Here is a 12,121-nt window from a genome sequence, read left to right as displayed (position 1 = left end):
AAACTTGGAGAAGCCTGAAAAGGATCAAGAGCTCTTTTTGTGTAACAAGTGTGGGGAAATTAGTGCACTTTGACTTCTCTTATATTATTTCACTCTCTAGATAAAATTGTCTACCATTATTTAACTTTTGTCAGAAAAGTAATAGGTGTGTATTTGATAAAAAATAATTAAAACATAAAAAGGTTATAAAATGAAAATAAATTTTGTCCTTCCTGCCCATGCCTCCCAATCTTGGTTCCCAGAGTTAGCCCTTGTTAAAATATCTTATAGACAGTAGTTTCCCCTTATCCACGGGGAGTATGTTCCAAGACCCCCAGTGAATGCCTGAAACTGTGGATAGTACCAAACCCTGTTATACAGAAATATGTCAGAGATACTGCGAGTTTGGTTCCAGACCGTTGTAATAAAACCAGTTGTAATTTTTTTGGTGGTGGAGGGTTTTGCCTTCAATTTGTAAAAGAAACATAACACTTGTGAAGCATAATAAAGCAAAGAGCAGTAAAATGAGGTATGCCTCTATACGAGGTGTGATCAAAACAGTGAATGTTAAAAAAAAATTATTACAGTAAAAGACACATTGCCATTAATCCCTCCCTCCCTCGCTTCAAACACGCTTATCCCCTCGTTGTTGCCTTCTGAAGCAGTTCTGGAAGTCCTGTTTTTGTGAGTGTCTTTATGAGTTGACACCGTAGAAGTTCCTTGATGTCCTGAATCGATTCAAAACGTTTACCTTTCATTGTCATTTTGCCTTTACGGAAGAGCCAGAAGTTGCATGGTACCAGGTCTGGTGAATAAGGTGGATGAGGACAAACTAATGTTTTTATTTGACAGAAATTGCCATACCAGAAGCAATGTGACACAGTGCGTTATCATGATGGAGGATGAAACCATTTGCCTGTTTCATGTTAATGCCTTGTTCAAGATCCATGATTTACCGCACACTTTAAAACACACCTTCTCTCAACTGTAGCTCACACCTGACTAACTGCACTGAACAAGTTGAAACTTGTCACACACTGTCACTAAGGTTCGATGCACTGCTTCACTTATTGAAGATCCCTGCCTTTCCATTGGATGACACTAGACAGCAGCATTCACCATACTTGTAGATCACACCTCATACACTGTTTTTTCCTATGCATACCTTTTCACTTAAAGGAAGCACTTCCACAGCTTCTCTGTGGCATACCTGAATTGCCAGCATCACTACTTTTATGCTTTGGGGCCATCATAAGATAAAATAAGGATTACTTGAACACAAGCACTTTCATACCAATGCCAGTGGATCTGATAACCTGACTACTAAATGAGTAATGGGAGGGGAACATGTACACCCTAGATGCTGGGCAAAGAGGTGATTCAAGTCCAGGGTGGGACAGACCTGGATTGCAAGATATTTCATCATACTATTCAGAATGGTGCACATTTTAAAACTTGTGAATTGTTTATTCTGGAATTTTCCATTTAGTATTGTTGGATCACAAGTAACTGAAACCATGGAAAGTGAAACTGAGGATAAGGGAGGACTACTGTATATATCTTTCCAGAATTTTTTATATATGCAGAAACATTAAAAAAGCCAAAAGTAATCATACTATGTAGACTAGTGTTTTCTCTTAAAAAGTAAATCTTTTATCTTACACAGTTGTTAAAATGAGTGAGGTTGTGTTATAAGAGAAAATAGGTGAAAAGGATAAAGTGGAGACTAATGGATCTAGAGCATCACTTCTTTGATGTAAATTAAAGGATGCGCATACATATATGCTGATACAGCCCTACTTTTTCACCAAGAATATACAAGAAACAATAGTAGTTACTTATGGGGAGAAATAGGGCTAGGGATGGGAAAGAAAACATTTTCATATATATAAATATAAAAATATACATTTATGGTTTCAGTTTGGGTTTGTCTAACATAATCTTTGCCAGAAGTGCAAAGATTTTTCTGACTAGCACATATAGATCATTATTTTTAACAGCTGCAGAGTATTCTGTGGTATGGATATACTATATTTTAACAAGATCCTTGTCAACAAACATTTTATAGCTATGGCTGCCATGAACATCTTTCAGACTTCTATATTGTGTGTCGTGTCTGTAAGAGAAATGTCTGGTGATGAAATGATGGGTCTTACGTATATTTATTTAAAAAGACATTGCCAAATTGCCCTTGCAAAAGACAGTAAATATGTATATTGTGAGAAAGAATGTGTGTATGTCAGTTTTCTCTCATATTTATGTCAATACTGGGTATTACTAAATTTAGAATTTTTTTCCAATATGGTAGGTTAAAATCAGTATCTTTTCATTTAATTTACCTTTCTTCAATATGAGTGAAATTTGAAAATCCTTGACCATTGTATTTTCTTTTTGTGAATCCTTTATTTTCTTTATCTGTTTTTATATTAGGTTTATCTTTTGTATTTTTCTTTGTGATACTTTTCAGTACTTTTTTGCTTACACGTTTTTGAACATTTTATACAGAAACATACCTTTGAACCAACAATTTCATAGCCAAAAATTTATCCAGTAAATAACCTCATACAGTAGTCATAGCTTTTGAGTTTGGGAAAAATCTCAGTTCATGATATAAAAATGTAAAGAATGTTTTCTTCTAGTTTTGTTTTAATTTTATTTTTTAAATATTGAAATCTTAGAAACATTTGGAATTTAAAAGAGAAAGGTAGGGATCTAGCAGATGCTTTTTGTTGTTTCCTAAAAGTTAATTCAGTATCATTTCTTTTTTTTTATTTCAGTATCATTTCTTGAATAAGCCATGTTTTTCTTGATTAGAAATGCTATGTGTATTATGTATTAAATTTCCGTATGTACTTGTTTTTTAATAGGTTCTTTATTTTGATCTGATAAAGACCACCAGGGATATCTTTGGGCTTACAAATTAGGTTAATTAAACTTGCTGCTGTGAGGGAGACCAAACACTAGAGGAGCTGCCAGCATTTCCCTAAATAAAGAATGAACAGGGTTATTATAGGATTTTGAAGGGTGGATTTTAGACAAAAGTTAAGTGAAGTAATATTTGATAAGTTTAAAGCACAGCAGGACTATTTGTCGAAGGGTTAATTAACATCAGGCCTGGGCTAAGAAGCTGACGTAGAGTCCTGTTTACTTGGAGACTATAAAGTTAAGATAAATGTGGCATGTTGTGTCTGAAAAATCCGTGTCTGACTCTATGTTAGAAATTGAGGCTGTTTCTATTTCATTAATGATCCATCATCCATGCAAGAATGGAATGTTCTAATCTTATTGATAGACTTTCTGACAGTCTGGTTGTAGAGAAAAAAATTTCTTAGCATTATGTCTTTAGTAAACACAGGCATTAAAAAAAATTATTTTTTACAGATTCACAAATACATTGATATGCCTGTTGAACCTGAATATCAAATTATTTTTATTACTATACCATTGTTTATTGTAGGTAGTACATTTTAATGTCTGGTAGGCCCAATATCTTGTATTTTAAGTGGGTCTTAGTCCACTCAACGCCCACAATCATTTCCAGAATTTCCCATGTTCGCATGTTTATTTTTCCATACTTCAAGTTATTTAACTTTTAAAAAATCTTGTGTTTTAGTTGGGATGGCATTACACACACACACACACACACACACACACATATATAAATGTCAAGAAAGTCAACATCTTTATCATTACTTTTTTTGTCTTGGTAAAATACACATAAAATTTGACATCTTAACTATTTTTAATTGTAAGGTTCAGTGGTAATATATTTATATTGTTGTGCAATCATCACCACTATCTGTTGCCAGAACTCTTTTCATCTAGCAAACTAATAACTATACCCATTAAACAGTAACTCCCCATTTCCTCCCCCCCCCCCCCCCGTCCCCCAGGCCCTGGCAATCACCATTCTACTTTCTATCTCTGTGATTTTAAGTGTCTCATGTGAGTAGAATCATACAATGTTTGTCATTTTGTGATTGTCTTATTTCACTTAGCATAATCAAAGTTCATCTGTGTTGTAGCATATATCAAAATTTCCTTTTAAAGGCTGAATAATATAACATTGTATGTACTATATATCGCATTTTGCTTATCAATTCATCCATTGATGGAACTTGGGTTGCTTCCATATTTTAGCTATTGTGAATAATGCTGCTATAAACATGGGTGTATAAACACTCTTTTATTAGACCCTGCTTTCAGTTCTTTTGGGCATATACTCAGAAGTGGAATTTCTGGGTCATACAGTAATTTTTTTAAAAAATTTTTGTGGAACTGCCGTACTATTTTCCACAGTGGCTGTACCATTTTAAATTCCCACCAGCAGTACACAGAAGTTTCCATCTTTCCACACCCTCACCAACACTAGTTATTTTTTTATTTTTTGATGGTACCTATGCTAATGGATGTGAGGTGCTATCTCATTGTAGTTTTGGTTAGCATTTCCCTAATGATCAGTTATGTTGAGCATCTTTTTATTCTCAACATGCTCATGCTTATTGGCCATTTATGTCTTCTTTGGAGAGGTGTCTGTACAAGTCTTTTGCTCATTTTTGTTTTGGGTGTTTTTTTGTTGTTGAATTTTAGGAGTTCTCTGTATATGCTGGATATTAATCTTTTATCAGATATATGATTTGCAAGTATTTTCTCCCATGCTGTGGGTGGCCATTTTACTCTCTTGATATAGTTAGTGTCTTTTGATGCACAAATTTTTCATGAAGTCCAATTTGACTTTTTTGTTCTTGTTGCATATGCCTTTGAAGTTATATCCAAAAAATTATTGCCACCTCCAATGTCGTGAAATGTTTGTCCTATGTTTTCTTCTAAGAGTTATAGTTAGGTCTTTAATCCATTTTGAGTTAATTTTTGTGTATGGTAATAAGGGTCCAGCTTCATTCTTTTGCATGTGGATACCCAGTTTTCCCTGCACCTTTTGTTAAAAGGAGTGTCCTTTGCCCATTCTTTGGACTTGTTGAAAATCTTTTGGCCATGAAACTGAGGGCTTATTTTTGGGTGCTCTATTCTTTTCCACTGATCTATATGTTTATCTTTATGCCAGTGTCACACTGTTTGATTACTGTAGCTTTTGTTGTAAGTTTTGAAATCAGGAAATGTGAGTTCTCTAGCTTTATTCTTTTTTTTTCAAGATTGTTTTGGCTCTTTGCGGTACATTGAAATTCCATGTGAATTTTATGGTAGATATTTCTATTTCTGTAAAAAGCACTGTTGGATTTTGATAGCGATTGCAATATATCTTAGATCACTTTAGGTAGTACTGACATCTTTAATTAACAATCTTCTTCCAATCCATGAACATGGGATGAATTTCCATTTATTTATGTCTTTGGATATAATTTCTATTGAGGATATAAGAAATGTTTATGTTCTGATGGAACAGTAACAAAAAGGTATTCTCACTTTTGATTTCCGAATCTGAGATTTTGGAGCTATTTTTTTAAATAAAATTATAGTTTGAGACTCACTACAACTTGATTTTAATTTGATTGTGAAGTGTTATGTAATTTTGGGGAGGTTTATTAACTTGTTTTCTTAACCTTATATATTTTGTCTGGATTCATAAAATCCTAAGGTCCGTTCTAGTGCCAAGATTATGAAATTGCAATGCCCATAAAATGCCATATTTTGCCACTTATAATGCACTCCCATGTATAATGCGCACCCACGTTTTGGCCTGAACTTTCAGGGCTAAAAATCTTTCATTCTGATTTTTTTAATTCAAATTTTTATTTGTTTACATTTAAGTACTTGTTTTTTTTGTATTATGAAGGAATTTTAGCATTTATTTTTTAATATGTTATGGTACAAGAAATTTTATGTAACATAATTGCAAAACACAAGAACAGATACAAGGTACAAAAAATTTTATGTATTGATAACATTTATGACATTTACACATCATAGAAGGCCAAGAACGCTTCATCATTGCAAGTTCAACAAAACCGATTATCACATTCCACGGAATTATTTTGCATATGGATATTGTTATTGATTTCTAGAGTTACACTTTTAACTCATAAGCATAAATAAAGGAATTGAAAACATTTATATTGATATGGAATTAGTACTACCCATGTATAATGCACATCCTTACTTACATGCCCTCACAAATTTGGGCAAAAAAGTGCACATTACACATGGCAAAATACGGTACTTCTCGCTTATTAGGTGAAGGCTGTGTTAATATTTTCTGTTTCTGTATTCTTAAATTAGTAGAAATATTTTTAGTCTCTCTGAATTAATAATGTACTTCTATTATAATTCATGTGAGTTGAATACACATCAAAGGAGATAACATACGTAGTAGTTTGTATTATATACTAGTTTATGGCTTTGGGTTATAGAAATGTAAAAGTTTCAATTGATGGAATCATGATTTCGTGGTAGGTAAATACTTGATTATGTGGGCGTACCTTTATGCAATTATAATGCATTTCGTTTTTATTCCTTTTTGTTTAATATGATAGAACCTTTTAAAAAGCTTTGAAAAAAACTTGACTTTGGAGATTTAGGTATGATTTGAAACACAATAGAACCAGTTTTATTTAGCAAATTAAGCAGTATAGATATAGATACCTATTTGGAAAAATCATTTCAACTCTATTACCCCTCTCCCCACCCCCTGTGCAACAAACAAACATACATTTGAATGCATGAATTCATTTTACAAGCCAGGCAATGTGTTTGGTGCTAGAGATATAGAGATGATATAGAAATATAAGAGTCATAGCTGTCATCTAATGGGAAAGAGATACGTACATATTTATTATAATGCAGTATGGTAAGTACATAGTAGAAGGTGTGAATGAAGAAACAAGGAAACATGATAGGAGAGCAGTTAATTTGACTCATGTGTGTTGGGGAAGCAGGGTCATGGAAAGTATTGAAACTAAAGTAACCTTGAAAGATAATAACACATCTATCCAGTAGAGAAAACTGAGGAAGGCACTTCTGGCAGAAAGAATAGAATGGCTAAAGTCATCCACATAAAAGTCCATGGCAAACTTGGAGGATTGGTGCATATAGGCTTTACAGATAGGAAGTATCAGAAATAAGAGGGCAGAAAGGTAAAGCCAGATCTTGTGTACCAGCTAAACAGTATGGACTTGATTTTGTGGCATTAGAAAGTATGTTTTTTAAAACAAGACTGCTATGTGAAGTCTCTGTGTAGTTAGTGAAGAGAAATACAAGAGCTGAGCCCAGGGAAGAATGATCAAGGAATGAAAGGAGAAAAGTGTCATCACAGAGTGGTAAAATCAATATGGAGATATAATCAGATTGGCAATTTGGAAGATGAGTAAAGTGAGAGACTGCCCTCTTATTTTAAGCCAGTTAATGTTTATTGCACTACTATCTTGTGAAAAGCATCATAGCAACTCTGAGAGGCAAGATACTGTCTTTTGCCTTCTGGGAGTTTACACTCTAAAAAGGAGAAAATATACCAATGACTATATCCTTAGCTCTTAGCTCCTAGGACAGTATTTGACACACTGAAAGAGACTCAATCAGTAGCACCTTCCAAAGATTACGTAAAACCTCGTAATTAAAATCAAATTGTATAAATCTCAAATTGTAATTCAATTTTCTTGGCTCCCATCAGTATTGGGTTCAGAGATCAAAAGAAGAGAATGCCTTTTTGTTACTGTTCTATGGTCCTCAAGTAATTTTTATGTCCGTTATGGTTTCTGTAATACCCAACCTTAGTGCTATGTTATACTGCTTTATGTCAAAATGAAGAAAGAGAGGGAAAAGAGTGTCATACAGGTTTTCTTTCACAGGTGCTCCTTACTGGCTAACACTCACACTGGGATTTCCAAGCCTGGGTGTATCTACCAGTAACTTAAAAGAGAATTGAATCTAAATCAAATGGAAAGAATACTGAACTAACGAAAAACTGCTTCTCTACTTTAAACATTACTCTGTGTCTGGAAGGGAGACTGAATATAGAATGTTCCACTTTGGGTTCTATTCACCCAGAAATCAGAACTCTCAAGCTTCTGTTCTGTTTATTTCATGATCCAGCAACCTACCAGCCATCATTCAATACTTTTGGAGAAAAAAATTTTCAGTCAAAATAATGCAGCAGTTCTCAAAGGGTGGTCCAGGGAAAGTGAGATCTCCTAGACCCCTTCAGGTCACTAAAGGCAAAACTATTTATACTAATACTGAGACATGTCTTACTTTTTTCATTCATTCTCTCACAAGTGTACAGTCAGATTTTTTTAGAAGATACACAATACATTAAAATAAATTGAATGCAGAAGGAGATACGGAATTACAGATCCAGCAGCTATCTTCTATTAAACCAGATACTGAGATTTACAAAAATTTAAATCAATGCCACTTTTCTCACTAATGTTTTAAGAAAATACCTATAGTTAATTTCCAGAAAATGTTATTTATGTTAACAGATGGTGGATTTGCCCTTAGTATTTATGAATAAACAAATGTTTAAAATTCTTTTGTTTTGATTTCTAATAATCTAATTAATAGATATAAACATGTTATTTGAGGCCCTCACTAATTAAGAGTATAAAGGGATCCTGAGACTAAAATTTTTGAGAGCTGCCCAAGTAATGTATAGTCATTAAACTCAATTTGGAAAAATATGGAAAAGAAAAATCATCTTAGTTACCCCTGATCCCATTACTGAAATTAGAAATCAGGGTTGAAATCAGAAATTGTTAACATTTTGGTATATTTTTTCTAATGTCTTTTTCAGGATAGCTTTTTTTTTTTTTTTTTTTTTTAAAGCACATAGTTGGAATGACATTGTGGATAGAATTTTGCATCTTTTTTTTTCAATTTGTGTTTTAACCATGTTTTCATGTTATGTAATTTTCAAAAAATTTTAGTGATTGTATAATAGTCTATTTAATGAGTATACCTTAGCTTATATAGTTCTCCTTTTCTAGTTTTTGACTATGAATTATTCTTTCATTTAGCAGATACTTGAGGACTTGTGTGCAGGCACTGTTCATAAATGCTTTTTTATTTTTTATTAAGATGATTTCCTTAGATTAAGAGTTGAGTCACTGAAATACATTTTTAAGGCAAAGAAGGGAATTTGCTAGAGAAAATCTTGCCTTGAGTTTTTTGTAATATCAGACCACATGGCAAACTATGAAAAGTACTAGGAATTTACCCAACTCTTTTAGCCTGTATTGTGTTGTGGAACAATTAAGTGAATTAATTCAAAGCACTTCAAAGAATATTCTTTGCATTGACTAATTTTTCAGTGTTACCTATTTTTATTTGATTGGTTGTATATTAGATTTGACTGTTCTTTTTAATTTTGTAATTCAAATATACAGATGACCAACTGAATATTTTCCTAGGCTCCAGACCTGCATCTCCAACACTTCTGTGTCAGTGCCCTACTGGTGCTTTAAAATAGACACAGTGGAATATAGTAAATATTGATCTGACCAAAGTCTATCATGTCTTTAAAATATTTTTACTCGTCCCTCATTGTTGGATAGTCAGGCTGGGTATAAAATTCTAAATTGGAAGTCACTTTTCCGCAGAATTTTGAAGGCATTTCTCCATTACTTTCCAGCTTTCAGTGTTGCTGTGTGAAAACCCAAAACCATTTAATTCCTGATTTCTTGTATGTAACCTTTTGCCCCTTTCTCTGAAAGCTTACAGAATGGTTTCTTTAACCCAAGTGTTCTGAAATTTTGTAATTTTTTTATGGGTCTTTCTAGTCACTGTGCTGGGTATCATTGGATCTTTTCAATCTGGAAATTTCCTTGAAATACTTGGTTGTTGATGCCTTCCTTTCTCTTTTCTCTGCACCTCTAAGCTGATCTTTAGTTATCGTTAATTTTCTCTCTTTATTTTTCATTACCTTGTCTCTGCTTTGCTCACTCTGGGGGCAATTTTGTTAACCTATCCTATAGCTGTTTTATTGAGGTTTTGATTTTCTTAAGTTTTAATTTGTATGAGTTCTTTTAAGTGTTCCTCTCATTGCATAATCTCTTCCACGTTGCTTTAAATTTGGCTGTCTTGTGTTTTTTTCTTTTTTTTCCCTTCATATTAGAGGATTTTCTTAAAATATCTGGCGGTTCTTAATTGGCTATTCATATTTTAGAGTAAATGCTAAAAAATTAATTGAAATCTCTGTACACATTCCTGGGGCTTATCACTAGTGGTCTTCACTGTTGGATGATTCAACAGGAATGACTCATTGCTGAACCTTTTGGGAATTGCATAGTGCAAATCCAAATCAATAGGATTTTAACTTTATCCGTAAGTCACTGTGGCAGATTATGCTAAGGCTCTGTTCATAGGCCTGTATCTCCTGCCTGTTCACAGGTTCCTGATGTGTTTTCATTCCTAGTATCTTGTCTGGTAAGGTTCTCTGTTGTAGGGCTGCCCTCACACTGCCAGAGCATTTTCTGCTAATGGAAGTATCTGGGAAATTTGTTTCCTGAGGACAATTGATTGTATGGATACAACTCTGAGGTGTAGCCTACATTCTCTCCAGAACTACCCTGAAGGAGTGAGCTAAAATTATCCTCGATGGGACTTTGCTTGGTGTCTTATCCTTGATTGGCTTCCTTCCCTTCCCTGTCTTACTTCCCTGCAAGTTTTTCCAGTGAACACTTTGTAATCACATTCACACAAATGTCTCCTTTCAGAATTTGCTTCCACAGAACCCAATTTAAAAGAACCACTAATGTTTGGACTGTATTTTCTTTGATAATTTATTTTGGAGTGAAATAGCACTGAGATTTTTCTATAATATATTTTTTGAGCTGTCTTTGTTAGATATCAAGATAAATCAAGTTATCAAGCTTTTACATAAAAGAAGAATTGGTTAAGTTCTCAATTTTCTGAAATGACTTATGTAGCCTAAAAATTATGTTTTTTTGGAAGATTGAAGTATCCAGGAAAAGCCTGGATGTTTTTGAAGTCTGCCTCTTTTTGTCACTGTTCTTTATTTCCTCTGTGGTTATTTGTCCATTTAGGTTTTATATCTTGAGTCAGCTTTGGTAATTTTTGTTTTGTTTTGTTTTTAGAGAAATTCGTGTTTCGTTTAGGTTTTCATTTTTAATAGCTATTTGTTATATAATGTGTTCTCTTGTTTTTTTAGTTTTATTTGTGAATGTGGATATAGTTTGAATCCTGATTTGAATAAACCTAAATGTAAAAAAGACATTTGTGAACTAATTGATACAATTTGATTATAGAAGATAGTTGGGGAAATTTGATTAGGCTGTGGATTGGATGAGCCAAAGAATTATTGTTAATTTTTGCTAGGCATTTCATAATGGCATTGTGGCTTGTAAGAAAATATCCATATTTTCAGATAAGTATATGGATGTATGTAGAGATGAAATGACTTAACGTCTGGGATAAGCATTAAAATTTTATAATCAATTGACCAAAATAATAACTAAAGTAAATATAGCACATTTTTTATTATAATTCAATCTGTGTTATGGGTACTTGGGGTTTCACAGTTATATTTTTGCATGTATTTGAAGATTTTTATAATTAAACTTAAAAAAAAACTCTCAGTTGCCCCTCTGATGAAATTAGAGTACATGGTACTTTCTCTCTTTTATAATTAAACTTAAAAAAGAAAAGCTCTGAGTTACCCCTCTGATGAAATTAGAGTGCATAGCACATTCTCTCCCACCCCCACTCCATTTTTATTAACTTTTGATATGCCTTTTGTGTCTCAGTATCTTATAGTTAAATTACTACTATCATTTTATTATATGTAGGTTTTCTTTCCAGGATAATATTTTGGTTTTGCTTCATAATTACCATACACAGTTACTCCACAGTTTCGTATTGGAAAGAATTACAACCTTTTATGTTGTATGCTAACCTTTTCATTGAATGATTTCTTCATTTGTGATTTTTTTCTAAAACTGCATTTAACTCTCAGATGAATTATATTTTTAAATATACAGTATACCAAGGATATGTGGATATTGAATCATTGCATATTTGAAAATGTTTTTCTGTTATGTTGAATTTGAATGACAACTTATTGATTACTTAAGTCTTTTGGCATATGTTTTTACCCTCAAATATTTGTGGGTTTTTGTTTTTGTTTTTTTGCATATAATGATAAAGAAGAGAATGTTACTTAATAATTTTTCCT

The 12,121-nt window shown here is 33.0% G+C and overlaps 1 protein-coding gene across 4 annotated transcripts in view; it reads left to right on the top strand.

The window, feature by feature from the left end:
- C1GALT1 (core 1 synthase, glycoprotein-N-acetylgalactosamine 3-beta-galactosyltransferase 1) overlaps positions 1-12,121 on the top strand; it is a 31,256-nt gene that overhangs the window by 3,294 nt on the left and 15,841 nt on the right. The gene's annotated exons all lie outside the window — the stretch shown is intronic.

Source organism: Rhinolophus ferrumequinum, chromosome 20 (assembly GCF_004115265.2).
Source record: "Rhinolophus ferrumequinum isolate MPI-CBG mRhiFer1 chromosome 20, mRhiFer1_v1.p, whole genome shotgun sequence".
In the NCBI taxonomy this organism is placed as follows: domain Eukaryota; kingdom Metazoa; phylum Chordata; class Mammalia; order Chiroptera; family Rhinolophidae; genus Rhinolophus; species Rhinolophus ferrumequinum.
This window is presented reverse-complemented; position numbering and strand designations above follow the sequence as displayed.